Raw genomic sequence first — 14833 nt, 5'->3', positions numbered from 1 at the left:
GCTTGAAATATTATTTGACCCAGCAAGAGTTCTTTTAGGAGTTTAGCTGTTTGAAATACTCCATGAATAGGATCTTCATTTAAACATTATTTGTAAAAAGTGAAAATTTGGAAATAACATAAATGATGTCTGTGGAGGGCTGGGGTCATAATTTATAATTTGTAAATAATTTATAGCATATCCAAATAGTGGCAGACCAAGCTTCATTATGCTAATGATTAAGAATTTGGGCTCTGTGGTCAGATGACCTAGGTCTGACTTCCTCCTCTAGCCCTTGTGAGCTGTGTGACCTTGCCCAAGTTCCTAAACTTTTCTGTGCCTCAATGGTCTCATCTATAGCATGGAAATGATAATAATAAAAACATTACCTCCTTCATAACATTGTGAAGAATAAATGAGACAACCCCTATGATGGCTTATGAAATATTTAGTACCTGGCACAGAGCATTCAATAATTACTACCTATTATTATCCCTACTCTTGCTTGGAAAATCCCATGGATGGAGGAGCCTGGTAGGCTGCAGTCCATGGGGTCGCTAAGAGTCGGACACAACTGAGCGACTTCACTTTCACTTTTCACTTTCATGCATTGGAGAAGGAAATGGCAACCCACTCCAGTGTTCTTGCCTGGAGAATCCCAGGGATGGGGGAGCCTGGTGGGCTGCCGTCTAGGGGTCGCACAGAGTCAGACACGGCTGAAGCGACTTAGCATAGCATAGCATTATCCCTACTACTACTGTAATGATGACAGTGACAATGTAGCCATAAATAAGGACAAGTGAGATCTTTATATATTGATATCCATAGCTAGATCTTTATATACAGATATAATTTATATATGATTGATGTCTCCAATATAATATTGTGATAAAAGCAAGTTGAAGGAAAATCAGTATAATAGGATCTGATTTTCGTTAAGGATATTATTTGTTATTCATAGGAAAAAATCTGGAAGGATAGACAGATTGTTAACAGTGGTTACCTCTGGGGAAAGGAATGGAGAGGTGGATTTTCACTTCAGTAATGATTAGAATTGCCTGAAACAAGCATGTGTTACTTTTATAATAAACAAAAGATGTAAAGGGAAAAAAGCTTCATTTGGAAGTCTGAGGACAGTTAATCCCACCAAGCCTCACATCCCCCCTTCCTTGGCTACAGCCCAAACGTTGAGTCTCCCTGCCCATCATTTGTCCTCTCCCACACCGTCCCCATTCTGCTCTGCACTCCCGTTCCCCACCACCCCTGACTCCTCCATCTCACTACCACTGCCCTTTCCCACTCTTCTCTGTACCCTCTGGAAAGCCCACCCCACGGGAAACAATTCCCTCTTCACTCCAAATAAGCTCCGCAGAACACTGTTGTCTATCTCTGCGCCTGCAAGTGCTGAAACCTGAGTCTCCACGGAGGGGCTCACGGCTTTGCCTGCAGCGCCCTCTGGTGGACACTTCTCACACTCTTATACCACAGACACCCTAGGGCTGGGAGGTGGGGTCTGTGCTCTGGCTTCCCCTGTTTGCGTCCAGATCGTTACTCCTCCGCTTCAGCCAAGAACTCCTCCTTCAGAAGCCATCTGGCTACAGCACCCTCTTCTTTTTTCTCCTCTCCTCATCGACTCTTCTTTTTTAGCCACCCATCCCCCTCACCCATTCAAGGAAGAGTTCGACATCTGGCTCACTGTCTTCTTCTCCACCCCAAGTCCTGACATCATCCTGGGTGAGTTGACATCCATGATCCATGTGCAGGACATACCTCCATTCTAGCCATACCATGCTTCATCCTTCATCATCCGTCAGAATTGCTCCATCTCAGAGCCCCCTCCATCCACCTCCTGCCCACCGACCTCAAAGCTCATCCTTTGCCTCAAGAGGATCTCCAGGTTCTTGAGTCACTTCACTCCCCCACCCCATTAGCCTTTCTGGCTTTCCTTCCTCCTCTCTCCATCCTTGAAAATGATGATGATGTTAAAAATAATAATTGAATATGTATGTGGCAGGCACATACTAGGCATCTTACATCATTTCAATAACCTCATGTAATTCTCACAGTAACTTTATGAGACAGGGACTGTTGTTATTATTTTTTTTTAATGAGGTGACTGGGGCTCAGAGAGGTTGAGTGACTTTCCCAAAGTGTCCCAGCTAGTTCAGGACAGAGATGAGATTTGAAGCCAACTCTGTTTGCCTAACTCCTGGAATGTAGACTTCAGGATCTTGCCTATATCCTGAACTCCCTTGCCCTGTGTCTTTCTGACACATCCACTAGGCAAAAACCCAAGCCTGGATAAATTTAACTGACAGCCTCCTCCTCTGTGCTTACACCCAGATGGAGGAACACTGCTGGAGAAAATCCCATCACTTTGTTGATTAGTCCCACTCAAAACTCATAGTTTCCAACCTCAGCTGGGCCCTCGACTTGGCTAAACAATCCTTCTAAGTAACTGTCCTGACAACGGCACTTTCAAACGTTCTCCACTGCCCTTTGGAGTCAGACTGATCTGGGTTAGAATCCTGTTTCGGCCACTTTCATGCTCCATACCGTGCCAGCCTTTAAGGAAGGGTGAGGTGGAAGACAAGGGAATGAGGGGAAGGGGAAGAAACATGTCTTGAGTGTCTTCTGGGTGCCAGGCACTGCGCCAGGTGCTTTGCATGCAGTATCTCATCTAGTCCTCTAGACACAGGGCAAGCAGCTCCACAAGGGAGATACTATTTTTTATCCTTGCTTTACAATAGAGCCTAAGGCACAGAGAGGTTAAGTCACCTACTAAGGTGACACAGAGTGTAAGTAGAGAAGCCATCTCAGTCATTTAGACCCTCCTTATCTTGATTGATGACTCTGATAGCCTGCTAACCTGTCCCCTTGTTCTTCTTAGCTCATATCCTTCCATCTAGCCTCCATTCTGTTGCTGGGACATTCTTCCTCAGTTGTGTATCCGACTGTGCTACTACCCTGCTTAAATACAATCTTTCCCAAGCTTTCTCCATGGTTTTCACAATGAAACCGAAACCTTGACTCTTAATGAGTTCCCCCCCCCCACCCTTTTCCTTTCTCGTGTCCACTGCCATCTGCCTAGGAGCCAGTCATTCTGTACTATTTTTGGCTACCTGATGACACTTTGTTTTCTCCTAACTTCATGTCTTTGCATATGCTCTGTCTGATCTCTCCCATCCCCACTCCCCCTCCCCTTCCTGCCCACCTTTAATGCTTCTCTTCTGTGCAGTTCACAGCATTTATGCATTGATCACGGTGCACTCTAATTTCCTGCTGACTGGTCTGTTTCTCCCGCTAAACTGGGAGCTGCTTGAGGGCGGGGACTGTGATTTAGTCATCTCCGTCTCGCGCTCCCCAGGGCGTAGCACCAGAGCCTGGTTCAATCCGGGTTTGTCGAATGGCTGACTGACAGAATGAATGGAGTGCATGAGGGAGGCAAAAGCCCTCACTTGGAAAGTTTAGTGACATGAGCTGTGTGGTATCTGGTTCTTGGCTGAAGCTACTGCAGTTTTTCCCTATGACTACAGTGCTGTAAAAATATGTCTGCACGTGGATAAAGACTGGAAGAGAACTTTCCAAAATTAAGAGTTGTGTTAGAGTGGTGAGTTGATGGATGCTTTTTTTTTTTTTTTTTCCTCCTGTTGTCAAAATGTTCTTTAGTGGTGCTTTCGGTGAGTTTTGATTCATTCTGATTCCGGTTCACATGGCCAGAAGTCTTGCCAGATTGGTTGGATTTGTTGGAATAAAATGAGAACTTTCAAGAATTTTCCAAGCTCCTGGGTTAAGGTATTTTTCTTCCCAAAGCTGGGCAGCAAACAAAGATGGCGTTTGTTTGCAGTAAAATACTCATTCCTTCACTTATTTTTTTTTGTCCTGCAAGGTGACTTCTGCAACTTTGGGTGAGGTTTACTGAATGGGGAAACAAGTCGCCCATGTTCGTGGTTTGGAAATGACCAAAAATGTTTCCCTTTTCTGGCTCTTGAAAGAAAATGTTTAGGAGTTTCATTGGCAAAACAATGAAATTGTTCCTTTACTGCGGCAGGATTTCCAAAACTACATATTGTGTGTTAACCCAGAAGAGGCAAAAAAATAATTGGGAAGTAGCACTCTCCAAGATTCAGATGATGAGCACTCTACCTTTGTTGGGTGCTAACTCACTCTTCTGGGTCATGCCGGGTGTTCAGGACTTTGGTGCTATCTCATTTAAAAGTAGAAGCAGCCTTTGGGTTGGGGACTATTAGTATCCCCACGTTAGAGGTGATGAAACTGAGGTTCAAAGAGAGTCAGTCATGAGACTGGGCTTGGAAGCCGGGTTCAGCTAGTTCCACAGGTAGGCTCTAACACTTGAACACCCTCCCTCTGGGCTGATCTTGCTACAGAGAGACAGAAATACCCATTCATTTTTATTTAACAAATAGTTGTATGGTGTTTCCATATGCAGGGCACATGGCAAGTGCTTTTACAAAGATTGGGTTTCCTTGGTGGCTCAGATGGTAAAGAATCGGCCTGAAATGCCTGCAATGCAGGGTTTGACCCCTGCATCAGAAAGATCCCCTGGAGAAGGAAATAGCAACCCACTCTGGTATTCCTGCCTGGAGAATCTCATGGACAGAAGACCCTGGTGGGCTACAGTCCATAGGGTCGCAAAGAATTGGACATGACTGAGCAACTAACACAACTTAAAAGATTAGCTCATTTGACTTTTGTTGACAGCTCTGTGAGGAGGTACTATTACTGGCACCTTGAGACAGATGAGAAAACAGAAACACCGGGAGGTTAAATCACTTGCCTAGGGTCAGAGATACAGTGTGGGCAGCCATGTTCTGGTTTCACTTTGACCCTGTGCTGGGCAGCATGCTATTCCCTGGGCCCTGTCTACAAAGCTCTGGCTCAGAAACACTGAAGACATGGGCCTCTTGTAGTTTGAAAGAAGATTTGTATTTATTCATTTTTTTGCAGTATTTTTCCTCAGTAAAGCTGTGTTTTCTTCCCAGGGATCTTGAGGTGGGAGGGATAAATACATACCTCTGTCCTTTTGGAGCAAGACTCACCTAGCCGCTAGGTTGCGAAATGGTTAGAGTTTTTCTGTGACACCAGTTAAACTCTGCTTTGAAGCCCACTCTTGTGATTTCAGAAGCTAACCTCTTTGAACCTCAGTTTCACCATCTCTGCGAAAGGGGAAGGAAACTTTTTCCTGACACCTTCACTTCTGTCAATTTTTCAGTGTCTCAGGGGAAGAAGGGGGTTTCCTCAACCGTTAGACCCTGGATGGGTGAGGGACTTTTGAGGTATCCCCTCAGGAGTCCAAGCCATCTCTTCTCATTCAGCAGAGACTTCAGGAGAGCATCTTTCCAAGGCAGTTTGCTCAGAGAGCAGACAGCGGGCTCTTCCCTACCTGACTTGTTCTGCCAGGCTCGTCCCACTTCCCAACCAGCCACCCTGATTCAGTCCCCAGAGCCCTTCGAGACAATGGCGGCAGCTCGGCTTGAAGGGAGAGGGAGTCGAAGAGGCAGCAAGCCCAACCCACCAGCTTGAAAGCTTCATTTGACAGGGGAGGAGGCACATCTGGTTTGGGTTTTCAATTCAATTCAACAATGATTTATTGTGGGCCTGCCAGCTGCAGAGGTTCTGGGCTAGGCTAGGCAGGGAGAGATGCAAAGATAAGTCAAATATTATCTGTGCCCTTAAAGGAGTTTTCTAGGTTGTAGCAGAGCACAGACCTGAATGAGCCATGTTTATGTGATGGGTCCTGTACTGAGGGGTTTACCTGCATACAGCACATCTTTGAACCTCCCCAACAGGTTCTGTGATGGGCAGAGAAACTGTGCTTACTTTGTTGCACACATAAGGAAACTGGGCCTCAGAAAGGAAGTGACTGGCCAAAGGTCACACAGTTAGAAAGTGATGGAACCGGGCCTGGAACTTAGGTGAATCTGGTTCCGAAGCTCACACACTTTTAACCATGATTTCACCCTGTTTCCCAGAGATGATGAAGATGATGACGAGTAGCTCTCACTGAGCTCCCTTGACCAAATCTTGTATTGACTGGGCTGCAGATATTATTATTTTATTGGCACCTTCCAATATCCCATTGAGATGGGTTGTTAACCCCTTTTCCGTAAGAGAAAACAGGTTCTTAGGGAAGTGATGGAGTTGGGCTTTGAACCTAGGTTATTCCAGTCTGCCAACCTATAGCCTGAAAGAGGTAGACACGGGCTGTCATGGGGGCTCGGGGACGAGGCAGGGATGGCATTTAGATTTGACCTTGAAGGGTGAGTTGGGGTTTTGAAAGGTAGGATTGGGAGAGAGCGCCTCATGGTCAGAGGGATATTACGAACAAAGAGATGAACTGTGGGGCATTTTGATCATGAAGGCTGCAGGTTCATCCAGTTCGTGGGCAGCGTACCCTGGGTATAGGGGAGCAGTGGGAAGGAAACTGAATACCCTTGAGGGTGTTCAAATTTTGTCAAGTTGAAGTTCTTGTTTTTCAATTAAGAGCAGCTCCTCTACCCAAAAGGCTTTTCAAATGATACTATCATGTAACCAATGAGCAAAAGCATAGGAGACTCTCACTGTGTATATACTCCTGGGCTGAGAGCAGGGAAGAAGACTGAAGAAAGCAACGTGGTTCCTACAATGTGTGCCGAGGGACCCTGTATGGTTGGAGAGTCAAGATATGCACACCAGAAAAAGCAGCAGCCAGCCCAGGCAATTTGTGATCAGGGCCAGTCTTCCCAACTGTCAAATTTCAAATAACATGAAGGTTGGGGGGAGTTGAGGATGGGGGTGGTGCTGGGGGGCCGCAAAGGGAGGCTTCATGAGGAAAGTGAGTTTGGGCTTTGAGAGGTATCTTAATAGGCTGGATGGAGAGGAAGGCTGGCAAACTTAAGACCAGGTAGAGCTACTAGAGTTGCTGGCATGGAGGGCTCTGTGTAGGCCTTCCTTCCTCAAACCACGGCTGCCCCCATCTCTGTCTTGACCTCCAGGAGTTTATTAGGGAAGATGGGACTGTACTGGGTTAGAGACAACCCGTGGGGGCTGGGAAACAAGGCCAGGCACCCGATATTTCTGATCCTCCAATTTTCTACACTTAGCCTCAATTCCTGGCAGCTCCCCCAGCTGCTGAATTGTGTGTGTATGTGTGAGCGGTATTTTAAATTAAGCAGTGAGTGCTTTCAGCTCATCATAAACATGCTAAAAAGCTTCAGCCACGGCCTGAGCCCACCCCCGCCCCTTACACTCAGGCGGCAGCTGGGGCCACTCGACCCTACACTCTAATGCGTGTTGCCTATGACTCACCAACGAAAAAGACTATATGTTTCAGTCTTGCTGGGTAGCTGATTCCTAGTTGTGGTGGGAAATCTCAGTCCGATTTTGGAAGGCAGTGGGCCTCAGCCCCGCCCTGCAGACTGACAATTCTACAACATATGGAGCGCCTACTGTGTGCAAGGCATTGTGGGTAAGTCTGTTAATCTCTCTGGGCTTTCCATGCCCTCATTCAGAATGCATTGACTAATTCTGTCTGCTTTACCTCCCTACTGGGGCTGCATGTCTCAGCCATGCTGTTCTTTTGATTTCTGGAACATTCCCAAGGTCTTTTGCGGCCCCAGGGCCTTTGTGCATGCTATTCCTTCTGCCTGGACTGCCTTGCTCTTGCTTTTGACATGGAAGGCTTCATCTTAACCTTTCGGTCTCGGCTCAAGTGTCACCTCCTGAGATGTGCCTTCTCCAACCACCTCCAGTTAATTCCCTCCTAATATTCCTCTTATTGGCTATAGCTCCTTAATCCCACTTACCTCTCTGTGTAATTCTGTATATCTATTTAGAGTCTGTCTTTCCTGTTGGAATGTAAACTCCAGGAGGACAGGGACCTTGTCTTTATCACTTGGTAATGTATGCTTCTCATCTAGATGGGTGCTTGGCACATAGTAGGCTGACATAAACAAAACCATCTGGGAAATATTTTCTCCCTGAGGTTTTTGCCAGACATATGGTTGCTGAGGAAAAAAATCATGACAGAACTGTGTCATTCCAAATGAAAAAAAAATCAGGCTAAAGGGAGGAGTTTGTTGAAAGCAGTTTTGTTTTAGAAACTGGTCCTTGGAGTCTCATCACCAGACACAGTCTTACGAAAGTTAAACAAAAGGATCAGAAAGCACAGGAAGCTAACTTTTTACTGGGGGCTTACTGTGCGTCAGGAGCTGTTCTAAGTATTCTAGGGAGATTATCTCATTCAATCCTCATAATAACCCAATGATGTCAATTCTATTATTAGACACCCCATTTTACGGATGAGGGAGTTGAGGCCCTGAGATGTTAAGCAAAGTGCCCAAGGTCATGTATCTAGCGAGAGACAGAACCAAAAGTTGAACCCAAGGCCATCTGAGGCTGGGAACTGAATTATGCATGCCCCAGTGCAGCCCCCAAGCTACCCGGCCACAGCTCTGATCAACTATCATTCCCACTAGACTGGGAGCTTCTCAAGTTCAAGGACTCTGTCTTCTTCATTTTTTCTTCCCCTGTGTCTAGAATAGAGCCTGTTCCAAAACAGGTACCGGTCAATATTTGTTGAGTAAATGAATAAGGGAGGTAGTGAATCCCTGTTCTTTTATTTTCTCAGGCGCAGGCTTATGGGCTCATGTTTATTTCCCTGGCTTGCATTAAAATGTAGCACTGGTGACAAGGTGTGTTCTGATGCGAGAGGTCCCTCTCCCCGTGGGATACAGGGGGGACTGGCGCTGACTGAGCAACCTCGACAGCGTTTCTAGAGCAAGGCGCTTGATTGTAAGAGTTTCATTTTGTCGTCCATCTGAAAAGTAGCTGGACCTGTTTAGGACTTAAACAAACTTTCAGTTTTCCAATCCGATTTCAAATCCTTTGCAGAAGGAGGCAGAGTGAGGGGGAGGAGCAGGGGAGAGTTATAAATAAACAAATACCCACAAAACGGCTGGTTTTTTAAACAGAATTTGCTTCAATCAGTGCTGCGCCACATTTTCCCAACTGGCCTCCATTATGAGAACAAGTGGGAACTTTCATACTGAATGGCTTTTTTTTTTTTTTTTCTGACCAGATGAATGGTAGAAGTTTTGGCTTGGGAGGCAAATTTCAAACCCTCGGCACACAGTTTGCTGCCCTACTGTGCCCTGTCCATCACACACAGTGCCCTTCACAGCCTACCTAGTCATCACATCTGCTGCTTCAGCCCTGCAAAATAATTGGGTCATTGTTTTATTACACCAGTGAGAGAGCTGCGAGTCTGTTAGGATTATGTCATTGACATTTGCGTGAAAAGGCAATCATGATATGCTGGTCATTTCACACAGCTGGGAATGCAACTCTGTTGCTATTGTGTGAGGTTCTCATCCAACCCCTCTGATTTTGTGTCACAGCCCAACAAGTGTCAATGGATCGTCCTGATGTCTGTCACCTTCCAGGGGTTTTCTCACCCTTCAAAAGACTAAGCAGGATCTAACTCTTTTCAGGCACTTGGACTTTTTGGCTTGTACGCACAGAGGGCTGAAGGTGAGAGATGCCTGCTTTTCCTGCGTGTGGAGGTGTATACTCTAGTGGCGGGATGCTGTAATACAATGTCATTTGTTCACTGACTGCTAATTGGAGCCAAGGACAGTTTTGGCCGGAGAACAAATGATGGCTAACGTTGTCGGTGGGGGAGGACTAGTTAGACAATTTATGACTCGGAGTTTTGTGGTGATTTCTATTGTGTGTTCCTTTCAGTAGGACCCGTGCTTTGCTTGCAGTTGTCAGTGTGCTTAAATGCGGGTCTCTGTGAGTGTCATTCAAGCCTATTTGCACTTATGAACAGGTATTAATGATGGCAGAGCATCTCAGTTGCAAACAAGGAAATGACTAGCACTGATTATAGAAGTATACACAGAGCCCAAATTCATGTGCCAATTCTGCTATTGCAACTCACTGATCTTTTTTCCCCACTAGTGTTCTAGCTGGAGTTTTATGGTGTGTGGCCATTAACGTAGTCTTCAAAGGAATCTGTCATCGATACCTGTCCATCCCTCTTCTGGTCCCTGTCCTTGCCAAGCTGGCCCTTCCCAGCCACCTTGAGGTGTGAGAGGTACAGGCAGCCCGATAAGGTAGTCAGCTGAAGAGATATAGTGGCTTACATGCAAATCTCCTAATCCCCTTTGCCATGACTATAAAGAACTCAGGTTCCTGAATTTTTCTTGGCAGCTGATTCCAAGTGCCTCTGGGAGCTTTGGTATTTGTACTTTTCCTGGTTCCTGCTTTTGATCTTATACTGCAGTTTCCCTTTCTGTAAAATGGGGCTCTTGCTGCGATCAAATGAGAGAAGTTACCCAGAGCTGGCACAGTGCCTGATGGGGAGAGAGTAAGTGCTCAGGCAATAGTCCTTGCCATCTCCTTTTCCCTGTCCTGGCTTCTTCTGGTTCTGTTTGCTGTACCTCTGATATTGGCCCTGGACCATGGCCTGTTCCCTCCCCTGACTGGCAAGCCAGGTACTCCACTCCTCAGACAATACAAGCCCCCTTTTCTGGCGGCTTTCTGTAGTCCTTAACCTGTCGCCATGTGGCACTCAGTGTAACCATGGGCAGACCTCTGCCAGCTGCTGTCATTAACCTGTTGAATTCTGGCAGGGAAGAATCAGTTTACAGACAGGAATTTGCACGTTGGGGCCAGATACAAGACCAGGAGGCCAAGTCATATTTACTTGCCTCCCCCGTTTTGAGCCAGTCACCCACATTCTGGTTATAACCAGATATTTCACACCCATGACTGCAATACCACCCAAACGATTGCTAACACAGAGTGGTTTTCACTATCAGAAACGTAACCTGTGTGTCACTTCTCAAATTTCTTAAACCAGCTACCACACCTGGGTACTTTTCCCTTGAAAATGACCACCTTGTTGGGCGTCTTGTAGGAATTTTAACTTGGAAGCGCTGAGAGTGCTTATGCTCTTTACAAAGGGGTCCCTGATTACTTTCATTGTCAGGGAGTTAAAATATCGGAGAAGATAATGAGATCTTCCCCAGGCTCACCTGCTTTTTGGAAATGCTCTTCAGTTGCCTTGGCAAACAGCCAATCCAAACACTAAAAAAAAAAAAGAGAGAGAGAGAATGCAGGAATCCTGAATGCCATTCTTGGTGCAAGCCCAAACAAGAAGAGGGCAGGGGGTGTGGGCACCACAGAAAGTGGAGAATAGGTAGTTTTTGCATCCTAGGCTGGGAGCTGATCTCTGCCTGTACCCACCTCGTCCCCCCATCATGTCCGGTCTCTCCTGGACTCATAAAGAGGACATGATGTTGACATCATGACAGCAGACTCCCCTGCCAGAGTCAGCCACTCAGCCCAAGAGGTTTTCCAGTCTGGCAGGTCACCTCAGGGCCAAGAGTAAAAGGTCTATCCAGTGAGTTCTCTGCCATGATTGGGTTTCAACTGCTTAGATTTTTTTTCTTTTTCTGCTTTGGCTTCAATGGTTATTGGTGTATGTGCTTCTACGCATTTTGGAGGGGCTGACATGACCAACTATTCTGTGTGTAGGTGTCAAATTTGTACTTTTCAACGTTTTATCACATTCTCAGAGACCCTCTCCATTCCTGCAACTGCAAGATTGTGCTGTGAAACCGGCTTCTTTCTCTGCATTCACTGGGAATGGTTTATTCTGATAACGTTAAATTCCCACTGTTTCCAACATGAGGTATTACATCAGAAGAGACAGGTGGTTAAGTGTTTAACCAGCTTTTACCGGGAACTCTCTCTTCCTCCTTCAGATCTCTTGTAGATGCTAAAAGGTGTCTGGAGTTTCTTTCATGCCATTTTATTGAAAATTCATATTCACTAATTCAAACAGATTTTTTGAGTCATTATGTGTGAGGTACTGTACTATGATATGCTTTATATCCCAAACCTTATTTCCTCCTCACCACAAAGCAGTAAGGGAAGTACTGTCATTATCTTAATTTGACAAACAAAGAGACAGGCTCAGGGAACATAATGCAAGATCACACAATCTATATGTGGGGAGGTGGGATTCAAACCCAGGCTTATCTGATGCAACAGCACTATACTACCTCCACATAGCATATTTCAGGCCTCTCACAGCCCTTGAGAACAAAATGAATCCTTGACAAAAATGCCCTACTCTACATTTCGCTAATCGTTACAATTACTACTGCTATTACTACTGCCACTGCTGCTATGGTTACTGGTGCTATTATCATTTTCCCAGCACAGGCATGTGCTTTATCCCTAGCTGCCAGTTGTAGAGTTCAAGCCTAGGCTCATATGAGCCCAGTACATCCATCCCACTTATTTTTTTTTAAATTTATTTATTTGGCCACATCGGGTCTTAACTGTGGCATACAGGATCTGCATTGCAGTGCTCGGGCTCTCTAGTTGTGGCACATAGGCTCGGTAGTTGCAGCGTGCAGGCTTAGGTGCCCTGCTGCATGTGGGATCTTAGTTACCCAACCTGGGATTGAACCCGCATCCCCTGCATTGGAAGGTGGATTCTTAACCACTGGATCGCCAAGGAAGTCCCCGCCATTCCACCTTTTTGCACTGCTTGGAATAACACCCAGAAGATGGAAGACATACAGTCCTCAGGTAGGTTACTGACTGCTGGCTCAACTACCAGCATTCACCCAATGGTTAGTGAGCATGTCAGATGAATGATATATAGCTCTTGCCCTTGAGTTGCTTGTAAGACCTTCTGGGTAGACACATACGGGAAGCACTCATTTAAATGTATTACATTTAACCTGTGGTGGAAAACAAGCATGATCTGTAATTCGTATGCTAGACTATGTGTAAATGGGAACTGGAAAGGGCTTGAAAGAGACTGGACTAGTTTAATAGTAAGAATAAGGAACAGGAAGACTCCAAAACTAACTAGCTACCTGTGCCCTTAACCTCTCTGGGCTTCTGTTTCCCCAGCCAGGGCCCCAAAATAATAGTCATAGCTACCATTTATTAGGTACTTTGCTGTGCACCAGGCACCCTCCTAAGTGGTCTCCATGTAGTCTTGAAGACCATTATTCTCAAGTTCCCTTCTCTGGAGCTCAGGCTCAGAGACTGTAGGCGATATGTCTTAGGTCACATAGCTCTTTGGTGGCTGATCGTGTCTATCTCTAGAATCATCTCAGGCCACTTACTTGCATCGCCTCCCTTACCTCCTGACTGAACTCCAAGGCAAGTGTGCTCTACTCTGTTGCCTTTAAATGAAAATTAAAATAAAGGAGAGTCTTGTTCAGCCGAGCCAAGAGGATAAACATTCGAAATAGCAATTAGTAGGTAGAAATGTTGCCAGGAAGAGCTACACAAAAGCACAGAAAGACACCCAAGGGAGTTAACAATGTCAGGGGCGTGGCGGCGGTTGCAGGCTGATGTTTAATTGGATCCCTGCCAGCCCTTACCTTCCTCTTTCACCTTCCTGCTCCGTAATTTCTCAGGTTTCTCTAGAGAGCACACCCCACCTAGGGGTAGCCAGAGCCACCACAGGAGGGCACCAGGCCAGGATTGGCAGGCCTAGGGCAGTTGGGCTCTGGGCTGGAAACCATAAATAACAACTTTAATGAAAGGCAGCTTTGGCCAAGAGCCTTGTCATTTCTTAAGAGAGTCTGGGCCTCATCTATGGACCTAGTTACTTGAGAAAGGCCCTGCCATAGTATATATAACAAGGATAATGATATAACAGTTGCCCTTTAGTGAGCATTTACTATGGGCCAGGCCCTTGCTGAACACTTCCAGACACTAACTCATTTAACCCTTAAGTAGCCCTATGAAAACAACTGTTATGGTTTCTCTCATTTTCTATAGGAGGTGTCAGGCTCATAGAGGCTAAGTAACTTGCTCAAGTTCATAGCAAATGGGAGCTAGAATTTGAAGCCTGCAGCATCTGGTTTGGGGGCTAGAGCTCTTAATTCCTGTATTTAATAAATGTCTGCTAAAGGAATAAACAGATGAATGAATGGACAAATGTATTAATTCATTTCACTTTACTTTAACAAACATTTATTGAGTGCTCTGTGTCAGCCCCTAGGCTGGGCATTGAGGATTCTAATGTTAAACATTTAAACACAGGCACACCCACTCCATGGCCCCTGTGCACGAGCTCACAAAAGAGCTCTCTAATGTGGCATGATTTCTTCTGGGGAAAAGTAATTCGAGTTTCTTGAACAGCAGTTTTTAATGATGCTATTAAATTTAACCCACAGCAGGGGTTGTACACTGGTTAGCGAAAAGTTTCAAATGAGAAAGTGTCTTTGATTAATCATCAATTCAGCCAGAGAATGGTTACTATCAGAAATGGAGCTACAACTCTGATCACATTAACTAACTCTTCTTCCATCTATCATGTCTATATGCTGTCGAACCCTCCCACGGTACAAAAATTATCTGTACTCTAATGGACAATTATCCCATCCATCATCTGGTCCTGCTGATTGCTGGCTCTCTACTTGCCCACGGAAGGGAGTTATAAGTAGTCACGACCGATGATGCACTGGAAAATTGCTCATTTTTACACATTTCAAATCCACGAAGAATGAATGTTTTTGCAGGCTGCCCTTTAAGCTACATTTGTCTCCCTGGTTATATAAGAGCAGGTTATGAATTCTTTACCTGTATGTGAAATGTGGCCACTGTGAACATTTCAAAACCCCTCTAGGCAACAACCCTATAAATATTAAAATAACGAATGAATGAAACACACCTGGGGTTATAGCAGAGGTGTACGCCCTGTACCTTGGGCTTGGGCAGCTAGTCAGTCATGTCAGTGTGATCACTGTCTTTCTTTTCTTTTCTGGGCATTTTGAAGAGAATCCCAAGTTGATTGGGGTCGAGGTAATGA

General features: G+C 45.5%; 1 protein-coding gene across 1 annotated transcript in view; it reads left to right on the top strand.

The window, feature by feature from the left end:
- The window catches only part of RTL9 (retrotransposon Gag like 9), a 153427-nt gene that overhangs the window by 108563 nt on the left and 30031 nt on the right, over nucleotides 1–14833 (top strand). The gene's annotated exons all lie outside the window — the stretch shown is intronic.

Source organism: Bubalus bubalis, chromosome X (genome assembly GCF_019923935.1).
Source record: "Bubalus bubalis isolate 160015118507 breed Murrah chromosome X, NDDB_SH_1, whole genome shotgun sequence".
NCBI lineage: Eukaryota > Metazoa > Chordata > Mammalia > Artiodactyla > Bovidae > Bubalus > Bubalus bubalis.
The sequence above is the reverse complement of the archived record's forward strand: the minus strand, read 5'-3'. Positions and strand labels throughout refer to the sequence as shown.